The sequence below is a fragment of the Hippopotamus amphibius genome, chromosome 2 (assembly GCF_030028045.1).
Source record: "Hippopotamus amphibius kiboko isolate mHipAmp2 chromosome 2, mHipAmp2.hap2, whole genome shotgun sequence".
Lineage (NCBI taxonomy): Eukaryota > Metazoa > Chordata > Mammalia > Artiodactyla > Hippopotamidae > Hippopotamus > Hippopotamus amphibius.
The window spans coordinates 29,154,827-29,165,015 of NC_080187.1; the positions used below are offsets into that span (position 1 = coordinate 29,154,827).

The 10,189-nt window shown below is 37.1% G+C and overlaps 1 pseudogene; it reads left to right on the top strand.

Moving 5' to 3' along the window:
- The first annotated feature begins 4,051 nt into the window (after positions 1 to 4,051).
- On the top strand, positions 4,052 to 5,805 carry LOC130844295 (olfactory receptor 13F1-like; annotated as a pseudogene).
- The last annotated feature ends 4,384 nt before the right edge of the window (positions 5,806 to 10,189 follow it).

Consider the following 10,189-nt stretch of genomic DNA (forward strand, 5'->3'; position numbering starts at 1 on the left):
GGGAGAAATAAAAATGTAAGAAATATGTTAATATTGAACATTTAAGTGGAGTAGCTAATGATCCCACTAAGAAAACTAGAAATGCTGGATAGTATAATTTTTTTTCATGAATTAGATTGCTTCTGAAGAAGTCAGGATATGAGCAGCTAAGATTCTAGAGAGAAGGGAAGCTCATTTAAGTGAACCAGACATTCTGTGCTTCTTTTTCTTTCTTGAGGCATTTGCTCATTCTTTAGTGTTGCCTGTTGGCTGTCTAGAAATGTTGCTAAGAAGCAGAAAAACAAGAACAGATTTTGGTAATCTCATGGGTCTCGGAAGACAAAATTTGCATTTTAGACCTACCAAGACATCCTACTCTGAATAGAATGGAGGCCAAGGTCCTGATTTAAGGGAGTTAAAGATAAATGATCCCAAAAGGTAACATTGGTTTTCCATTTGAACCATTTGTTAATTCTTAGGCTGCTCAGAGTAAAAGGGCTGAAAATTGAACAAAAAGGGATTAAGCATGTTAAGTGAAATTTCAGCAATTCCACAGTGCTTATGAGATAAAAATTTAAGTCTGTGACCCATGAAGGAGAAATCTCCCTTATACAAACTGCAGAGTCTCAGATCAGACCCTAGAGGGATAAATCTAAAATAGGAGATGAAACAGAGTTTTGGCCAAGTCTTACAAAATCTGAAGTCCAGCTGTTGCTTATCTCACTGCCTCTTTGATATGTCAATCTCTCCCACTCTAGGTTTCTATCAAAGTATAAAGGGAACTCTCTTTATATAAATAAAACATCATCCAGAGATTATACATTTTTCATGTATGATAACTGGCATTTATTAAAAAATTACCATTCATCCTAAGATACAGTATCAAGAGACAAAAACAGATGATTGAAAGTCTCTCAAGGTGATCCAAACATAGGAGTTATCAGACACATTTGAAAATAACTAATGTTAACATGTCCCTCAACATACATAGCAAAATGAAGTGTTCACTGGAGAATTTGATGGTATATTAAAAAATCAAACAGAAATTATGGAGCTGAAAAATACAACTGGAATGAAGAACTAAAGAGATGGACTTAACCACAGCTTAGACAAAGTTAAAGAAGGGCTTAGCAAACTGAAAGAGATCAGTAGAAAATATCCAGAATGTTGCAAGGAGAAGAAAAAGGAAGGGAAATACAGAAAAGACTGTAAGAGCTATATGGGACATGTTGGAAAAGCTTAGCATGTATAGCTGAACACTTAGGGAGAGGAGAAAGAGGAAGTGAGGTAGAAAAGCAAATGGCTAATGTTGAATGCTTTTCTCAAACTTGTGAAAGACATCAGGCCACAAACTGAAGGAGATCTATGATGTCAAGAAGGGTAAATGAAAACTAAGCCATATTTAAGAAACTCTTTGTAAAATTTCAGTAAACCAATAATAAAGGTAAATATAAAATTCAGTCAAAGTAAATAATAGAGATATTTCCTCAAAGAAGTGGCAGCAAAGCAATATAGAGCCCAAATCTCACTTTGTGGCCATTTAAAAGATCAGTAAGAATGTTTTATCTTCTATTACTCAAATAACAGAGTTACTTGGAGAGATTCCTGAAAATAAATGGGTCACTTTACAAGCTCAGAGGCTATCTGAGATGACATCTCTGTGGTTCTATTAATTGGAATGTTTGCTATACAGTTCAAAGGCAGTCTCCAGAGGAGGGGAATAGGCAAATAGTCTCCTCCAGTTCTGCTTGCACAAATGCTGTTCGAGTCAGGCCTTTACTTGGCTAAATGACTTGAAATAATTACCAAAATTGTACCTACTTTTTTTGTCCTGAGTTAGTTAACTGAACTTGCAGAGTCACACCCTGGAGAAATAGAAACTTTCTTAACTTCTTTATGTTTCGGAATCACAACCTTAAATTGTTAAGAGAGTTGGAAGTTCCCTAAAAGCAACAGGAGACTTTGGTAGTCTTATTTCCAGAGATTCCCCTTTGGAAGATTTTTGAAGAAGATCTTAAGGGGTGATTCTGGCAGAGCAAATCTTTACATCATGTTTTCATTTAAGAAATTACTTAAAAATTTTTTAATTAATAAGAGCAATGTATGTTGAGAATTTCTTTTTTTGTGTGTGAACCAAGGACATCCATGTCCTTTTTCATTGCACTCTTCTGAATAAAAATGCCTCTACGCAACCCACTTTAATACAGTTTTCATAGAGTATTATCAAAATTACAAAATTCAGAATCTTTTACTCTTCTGAGCACTACACCAGACTTACAAGGACTGTGCTGAGGATCAATTGTAAATATTGAAGTACACATTAACCAAAAGGGAAGATGCTCATCACATGTGCTGAGGTGAATGGGAGGAGACATTATCCATCTCTTTTCTGTAATCTCAGATTTACAAAATTTATTAATGGGTATTGCCTAGGCCACAAAATGAGAATAAAGATGTTTACTTTAAAAAGAAGTACTGGTTGGTGGGAAAAATATTGAGTTGAAGATGTGAGTACTGAATATGGTATAAAACTTTTGGCTATATGTTCCAGCCATTTACTTCAGACAAATCATAACCAAATGTCTCTCAACTTTAAAATCAGAAGGTTGGAGCAGAATTTCTCTAAGTCTACTCTGACTCAGACATTTAGAAAGAAAGAGAGGGGTTTGTTGGAAAATATTTAAGTATCTTAGCATTGGCATCAGAAATCATTTTAGAGAAAGAGGAAATACATGCAATGACTTGGGGTAGGTGAGACTGATAAGGATCTAAGATAAGGATGAGGGATTGAGTGGGACTCAATCTGCATAAGAAAAGGAGAAAAGTTCATTGTGTTGTTTCTGAAAGAGGGCAAAAGAGTGGTGAAGAGAAAAGAGAAAGGGGAGGGCAAGAGAAGAGCCAGAGCCAGAGCCAGAAAACTGGGTGCTGGGTGGGGAAAGCCCAACAGAGAAACCCTCAGTGGAAGTGAACGTATATGCTGACCAAAATGGCCTTTAGAGACCAGACATGTCTTTCACCTTTCTGGAAATAATCAGTAAATATTTCATTTTCACACATGGATTGGGGGTTGAAATTTTAATAGATTGCGAAAAATGTGCTAAATGTAAAAACTCTGAGTCAATGTGGGCCAGCACTGGAGCAGCACATGGTCAGTTAAGGTCCTGGAAAACAGGGTGACCATAAAGTCATAAACCCACTGTGATTCTCTGAAACATTAGAGAGGTCGTGGAACTGGGGTTATGAGGGGAGAATTTAAAACACATTAGTCTAGATCTCTCAGATCTGCATAAGATAGGAGTTATCATATTCTTTGTATAGATTAGGAAAGCAAGTTTCAAAGAGGGCAAGTGATGATTTGCCTAATTTTGCATGCCAGTAAGTAGCATGGTTGGATTTAGGACCTAAAATCTCACACTCCAAGGACAGTGCTCTCATTCCCTACAGAGGGTGACTAGAAAGCATTTCTACCTCTTCCCTGAGTACAAGTGGTCTTTATCCTCTTTCCCCTCCAACTGTACATCAAATAAAGTTTAAAGGCTAATTCAACTACCTTTTTTAATGTCACAGGTAAGATTGCAGATGTAAATGACAAGTTGAGAAGTCTTCAGGTTTTTATTTTGGCTTAGAGATATTCAGTAAAATTTTATTCATTTTATATGTATCAGAAGTTCCTATGTTCAAGGCAGCAATGTGTTCTTAAAAATGTCTAATGCAAGTCATTTTCTTGCTGGACTGTGAGGAACAAGCTTTTGAAGCTCAGAGTGCAAGGTGGGAGGAATAGGAAGTGCACATCTGGGTATAGTTCAGTGTGATATACTTGAATAACATAAGTATGTACACATAGTAAAACAGTACTTAAGATTTTTGCACATGGTTTTGATGAATGAAGAGTATTATTAAGAATAATATTAAGAAAGCCAAGATTACAGATGGGAAACAAAGACCCTCCAAGTAGATAAAGTATATATTAAAGACATGGAAGTATTAAATCGTCTGTGAGTGTAGGAATGGCAAGCTGGTTGCTATTTCAGAGGATAAAGTGTGTGTGGAGATAGATTACTGGGAGATGAGGATGGAGATGCAGATAAATGAGAGCATGAGGCCTGTATATGTGAAAGCTCATCTGAACTCTGTCTCGCAGGACAGTGATTTTTAAGCATGTGTCTTGATGTGTGATTAGTTGTGAGATATGTTGTAAGTAATTTTATTTAAATAATAAAATACTGACACTTGGAAAGTGATTTCATTTCTAAGAATGGAAGCGGTTCAAGATGATTTCCATATTCAAGTTGCCTTCTTGAAGACAGAATTTGAGTGGCATTATACTCATTGGACTCCTGCCAATTTTCTCAGTCTCATCTCCTGATATTCGTTTGTGTCAGTATGTGCATCTATCCATAAGATAATTTTCAGCTTTATGAAGAGCAAGCAAACCCTCTCACATTCTAACTTTTCAAAAAGCTGCTCCTTGCTTTGCACACCTCCCCCAGCCCTTAACCAGATAAGGTCTAATGCAACTTTTGATTGATCAGCTGCCCCCAACATAGAGATAGGGTTGTTACCCAGTGTTTGCCTAGTGCTCTGGGGCACGCATAGTATGATATTGACTGTGCCCTGTGTTTGATTGTGAGTTTCCTCAGAGAAAAGGCGACTTGTGTAAGTCAGCTTTAGATTCTCAGTGCCTTACAGTGTATTTAGTAAAAGTTGGATGAATGAGTGAATAATTACTGTGATATTGCTAGTAATATTGGCAGGACAGTGCTCCCTTTAAAGTTCCCCTAACAAAAACCCATTGAAAGTTGGTAGGATGTAAATTTTTAGACATTTACAGTGTGTACTTTTATTCACTACTGCAGATGAACAAGAAGGAATAAAATGGACAAGACAAATTGACAGTCATTTCTAATTTTACTTTCCTGGGATTTACTCACTACCCCAGAGTTGAAATCACCATATCTGTGCTGTGCTTGCTAATGTACTCCATAACCGTGCTGGGTAATATTATTCTGATCTCTGTTAGTGTCCTGGATTCTCACCTACACACACCCAGGTGCTTCCTCCTCAGCAACCTCTCCTTTCTCGACATCTGGTACACTTCTTCTGCCCTGACTCCAATGCTGGCTAACTTTGTTTCAGGGGAAAACACCATCTCATTCTCAGGCTGTGCCACTCAGCTGTACTTCTCTCTGGCCATGGGCTCCACTGAGTGTGTGCTCCTGTCCGTGATGGCGTGTGACCGCATGTGGCCATCTGCAGCCCCCTGAGATACCCCATCATCATGAACAAGTGGGTTTATGTGCAGATTGCAGCTGTCTCCTGGGTGACAGGCTGCTTCACTGCCCTGGTGGAAACAGTGTCTGTGTTGCAGCTGTCTCTGTGTGGAAGTAGGGAGATTTCACGTGTGAGATTCTGGCTGTCCTGACACTGGCTTGTGTAGACACTTCCAAGGTGCAGTTAATCATGCTGGTGATCAGCGTACTTCTTCTTCCTGTGCCGATGCTCCTCATTTGTATCTCTTATGCGTTCATCGTCTCCAGCATCCTAAGAATCAGCTCAGTGGGTGATCAAAGCAAAGGCTTTCCAACATGTGCAACCCACCTAACTGTGGTGGTTTTGTTCTACAGGACAGCTCTCTCCATGTACCTGAAGCCCTCAGCTATAGATTCTCAGGAAATAGATAAATTTATAGCTTTAATCTATGTGGTTTTGACCCACATGTTGAATCCAATCACCTACAGTCTAAGGAATAAAAAGGTGAAAACAGCTGTGAAAAAGTTGCTTATTAGATACTCTCTTTCTGCTTTCCCAGTCCCCAGTGGCAAATAATGTTGATAAACATATGGGAAAACATTTACATCTAAATAATGTTAGTGGTCAAGGTACACCAAAACATTGGAATGAGGGAAAACACTCATTTTAAATGTGATGTGTGGTTTTTGCTGTCTTTTCTTGATCAATCACTGAAACTGTTAGATAATATAAAAACTTACATAAATAAATCTGAAACTCATTAAGGTTCTAATGATAAGAAATTTTATTTTGGGGAGTTATAGAGAATATCAAATTAACTTTAATATTAATGTAGCCACTTCTGAACATTAAATATTATAAATATGTAATATACAAGCATAGTAACTCTAGTATATTTTTTATCTAATTTATGATTAATCTTTTTCAGAATAGCTATATTTGATGGTAACAATCACATATTCGGTACATGTGCAGCTGGGTTCTACACATTTGGCTGTGTTTTTGTATGCACATAGATGTGTGTGAAGGTCTATGTACAAATATAAAAGGTCTGCATAAAAAAAATCCTATATAGAAATGATGTGGAGATGTGTCATCAGGAAAAAAAGCAGAGAGTTTAATTGTATGTTGTTTATCATAGAGTGCTGACTTTATATGATTAACTCAAAGGAAGTACAGAGTATCTCAGTGAAACTATCAATACCTTTCTATTGTGTTTTTTTCAGATGCCTGGTTGTTTTTTATTTATTTATTTATTTATTTTTATTTTTTATTTTTTTTTGAGGTACACCAAGTTCAATCATCTGTATTTATACACATATCCCCGTATTACCTCCCTCCCTCCACTCCCCACCACCCTCCCTGTCCCAGTCCTGTAAGGCATCATCCATCATCGAGTTGAACTCCCTTTGTTATACAACAACTTCCCACTGGCTATCTATTTTACAGTTGGTAGTATATATATGTCTATGCTACTCTCTCACTTCATCTCAGCTTCTCCTTCACCCCCCGCCCCCCCAAACCTCAAGTTCTCCAGTCCATTCTCTACATCTGTGTTCTTGTTCTTGTCTTGTCACTGAGTTTATCAGTACCATTTTTAGATTCCGTATATATGAGTTAGCATACAATATTTGTCTTTCTCTTTCTGACTTACTTCACTCTGTATGACAGACTCTAGGTCTATCCACCTCATTACGTATAGCTCCATCTCATTCCTTTTTATAACTGAGTAATATTCCATTGTATATATATGCCACATCTTCTTTATCCATTCATTTGTTGATGGGCATTTAGGTTGCTTCCACATCCTGGCTATTGTAAATAGTGCTGCAATAAACATTATGGTACATGTTACTTTTGGGGTTATGGTTTTCTCTGGGTATATGCCCAGGAGTGGGATTACTGGATCATATGGTAGTTCTATTTTTAGTTTCTTAAGGAACCTCCAAACTGTTTTCCATAGTAGCTGTACCAACTTACATTCCCACCAACTGTGCAGGAGAGATCCCTTTTCTCCACACCCTCTCCAACATTTGTTGTTTCCAGATTTTTTGATGATGGCCATTTTGACTGGTGTGAGGTGATATCTCATTGTGGCTTTGACTTGCATTTCTCTGATGATGAGTGATGTTGAGCATCTTTTCATGTGTGTGTTGGCCATCTGTATGTCTTCTTTGGAGAAATGTCTATTTAGGTCTTCCCCCCATTTGTGGATTGGGTTATTTGCTTTTTTGGTTTAAGCTGCATGAGCTGCTTGTATATTTTGAAGGTTAATCCTTTGTCCGTTGTTTCGTAGGCAACTATTTTTTCCCACTCTGAGGGTTGCCTTCTAGTCTTGTTTATGGTTTCTTTCGCTGTGCAGAAGCTTTTTAGTTTCATGAGGTCCCATTTGTTTATTCTTGATTTTATTTCCATTATTCTAGGAGGTGAGTCAAAAAGGATCTTGCTTTGATGGATGTCATAGAGTGTTCTGCCTATGTTTTCCTCTAAGAGTTTTATAGGGTCTTGCCTTACATTTTGAGTTTATTTTTGTGTATGGTGTTAGGAAGTGTCCTAATTTCATTCTCTTACATGTAGCTGTCCTGTTTTCCCAGGACCACTTATTGAAGAGGCTGTTTTCTTTCCATTGTATATTCGTGCCTCTTTTGTCAAAGATAAGGTGCCCATATGTGTTTGGGCTTACTTCTGAGTTCTCTATTCTGTTCCATTGATCGTCCTTTCTATTTTTGTGCCAGTACCATACTGTCTTGATCACGATGGCCTTGTAGTACACTTTGAAGTCAGGAGGCCTGATTTCACCAACTCCATTTTTCCTTCTCAAGATTGCTTGGGCTATTCGGGGTCTTTTGTGTTTCCATACAAATCATAAGATTTCTTGCTCTAGTTCTGTGAAAAATGCCATTGGTAATTTGATTGGGATTGCACTGAATCTGTAAATTGCTTTGGGTAGTACAGTCATTTTCACTATGTTGATTCTTCCAATCCAGAAACATGGTATGGCCCTCCATCTGTTTGTGTCGTCTTTGATTTCTTTCATCAGTGTCTTATAGTTTTCTGCTTACAGATCTTTTGCCTCCTTAGGCAGGTTTATTCCTAGGTATTTTATTCTTTTGGTTGCAATGGTAAATGGGAGAGTTTCCTTAATTTCTCTTTCTGCTCTTCCGTTATCAGTGTATAGGAATGCAAGAGATTTCTGTGCATTAATTTTGTATCCTGCTACTTTACTAAACTCATCAATTAGTGTTAGCAGTTTTCTGGTAGAGTCTTTAGGGTTTTCTATATATAATATCATGTCATCTGCAAAGAGTGACAATTTTACTTCTTTTCCACTTTGGATTCCTTTGATTTCTTTTTCTTCTCTGATTGCTGTGGCTAAAACTTCCAAAACTATGTTGAATAATAATGGTGAGAGTGGACCCCCTTGTCTTGTTCCTGTTCTTAGAGGGAATTCTTCCAGTTTTTCCCCATTTAGAATGATGTTGGCTTTTGGTTCTCCTATATGGCTTTTATTATGTTGAGGTAATTTCCCTCTATGCCCATTTTCTGGAGAGCTTTTATCATAAATGGATGTTGAATTTTGTCAAAAGCTTTTCCTGCATCTATTGAGATGATCATATGGTTTTTATCCTTCCTTTTGTTGATATGATGTATCATGGTGATTGATTTGTGTATATTGAAGAATCCTTGCATCCCAGGGATAAACCCCACTTGATCATGGTGTATGATTTTTTTAATGTGCTGTTGGATTCTGTTAGCTAGTATTTTGTTGAGGATTTTTGCATCTATATTCATCAGTGATATTGGTCTGTAGTTTTCTTTTTTTGTGAGATCTTTGCCTGGTTTTGGTATCAGGGTGATGGTGGCCTCGTAGAATGAGTTTGGGAGTGTTCCTCCTTGTGCAATATTTTGGGAGAGTTTGAGGATAGGTGTTAGCTCTTCTTGAAATGTTTGATAGAATTCGTCCGTGAATCCATCTGGCCCTGGGCTTTTGTGTGTTGGAAGATTTTTAATCACTGCCTCAATTTCCATAACTGTGATTGGTCTGTTCATAGTTTCTATTTCTTGCTGGTTCAGTCTTGGAAGATTGTATTTTTCTAAGAATTTATCCATTTCTTCCAGGTTATCCAATGTATTGGCATATAGTTGCTTATAGTAGTCTCTCATGATCTTTTGTATTTCTGAGGTGTCCGTTGTTACTTCTCCTTTTTCATTTCTAATTCTGTTGGTTTACATCTTCTCCCTTTTTTTCTTGATGAGTCTGGCTAATGGTTTATCAATTTTCTTAATCTTCTCAAAGAACCAGCTTTTAGTTTTATTAATTTTTGCTATTGCTTCCTTCCTTTCTTTTTCATTTATTTCTGCTCTGATCTTTATGATTTCTTTCCTTCTGCTCACTTTGGGGTTTCTTTGTTCTTCTTTTTCTAATTGTTTGAGGTGTAAGGTTAGGTTGTTCATTCGATCATTTTCTTGTTTCTTAAGGTAAGACTGTATTGCTATAAACTTCCCTCTTGGAACTGATTTTGCTGCGTCCCATAGGTTTTGGGTTGTTGTGTTTTCATTGTTGTTTCTTTCTAGATATTTTTTGATTTCCTCTTTGATTTCTTTAATGATATCTTGGTTGTTTAATAGTGAATTGTTTAGCCTCCATGTGTTTGTCTTTTTTGCAGTTTTTTTCCTGTAATTGATATCTAGTCTCACGGCGTTGTGGTCTGAGAAGATGCTTGATATGATTTCAGTTTTCTTGAATTTGCCGAGGTTTGATTTGTGACCCAAGATGTGATCTATCCTTGAAAATGTTTTGTGTGCACTTGAGAAGAATGCGTATTCTGTCATTTTTGGATGGAATGTGCTGTAAATATCAATTAAGTCGAGATGATCTAATGTGTCATTTAAAGCTTGTGTGTTTTTATTTATTTTCTGTTTGGTTGATCTGTCCATTGATGTAAATGGGGTGTTCAAG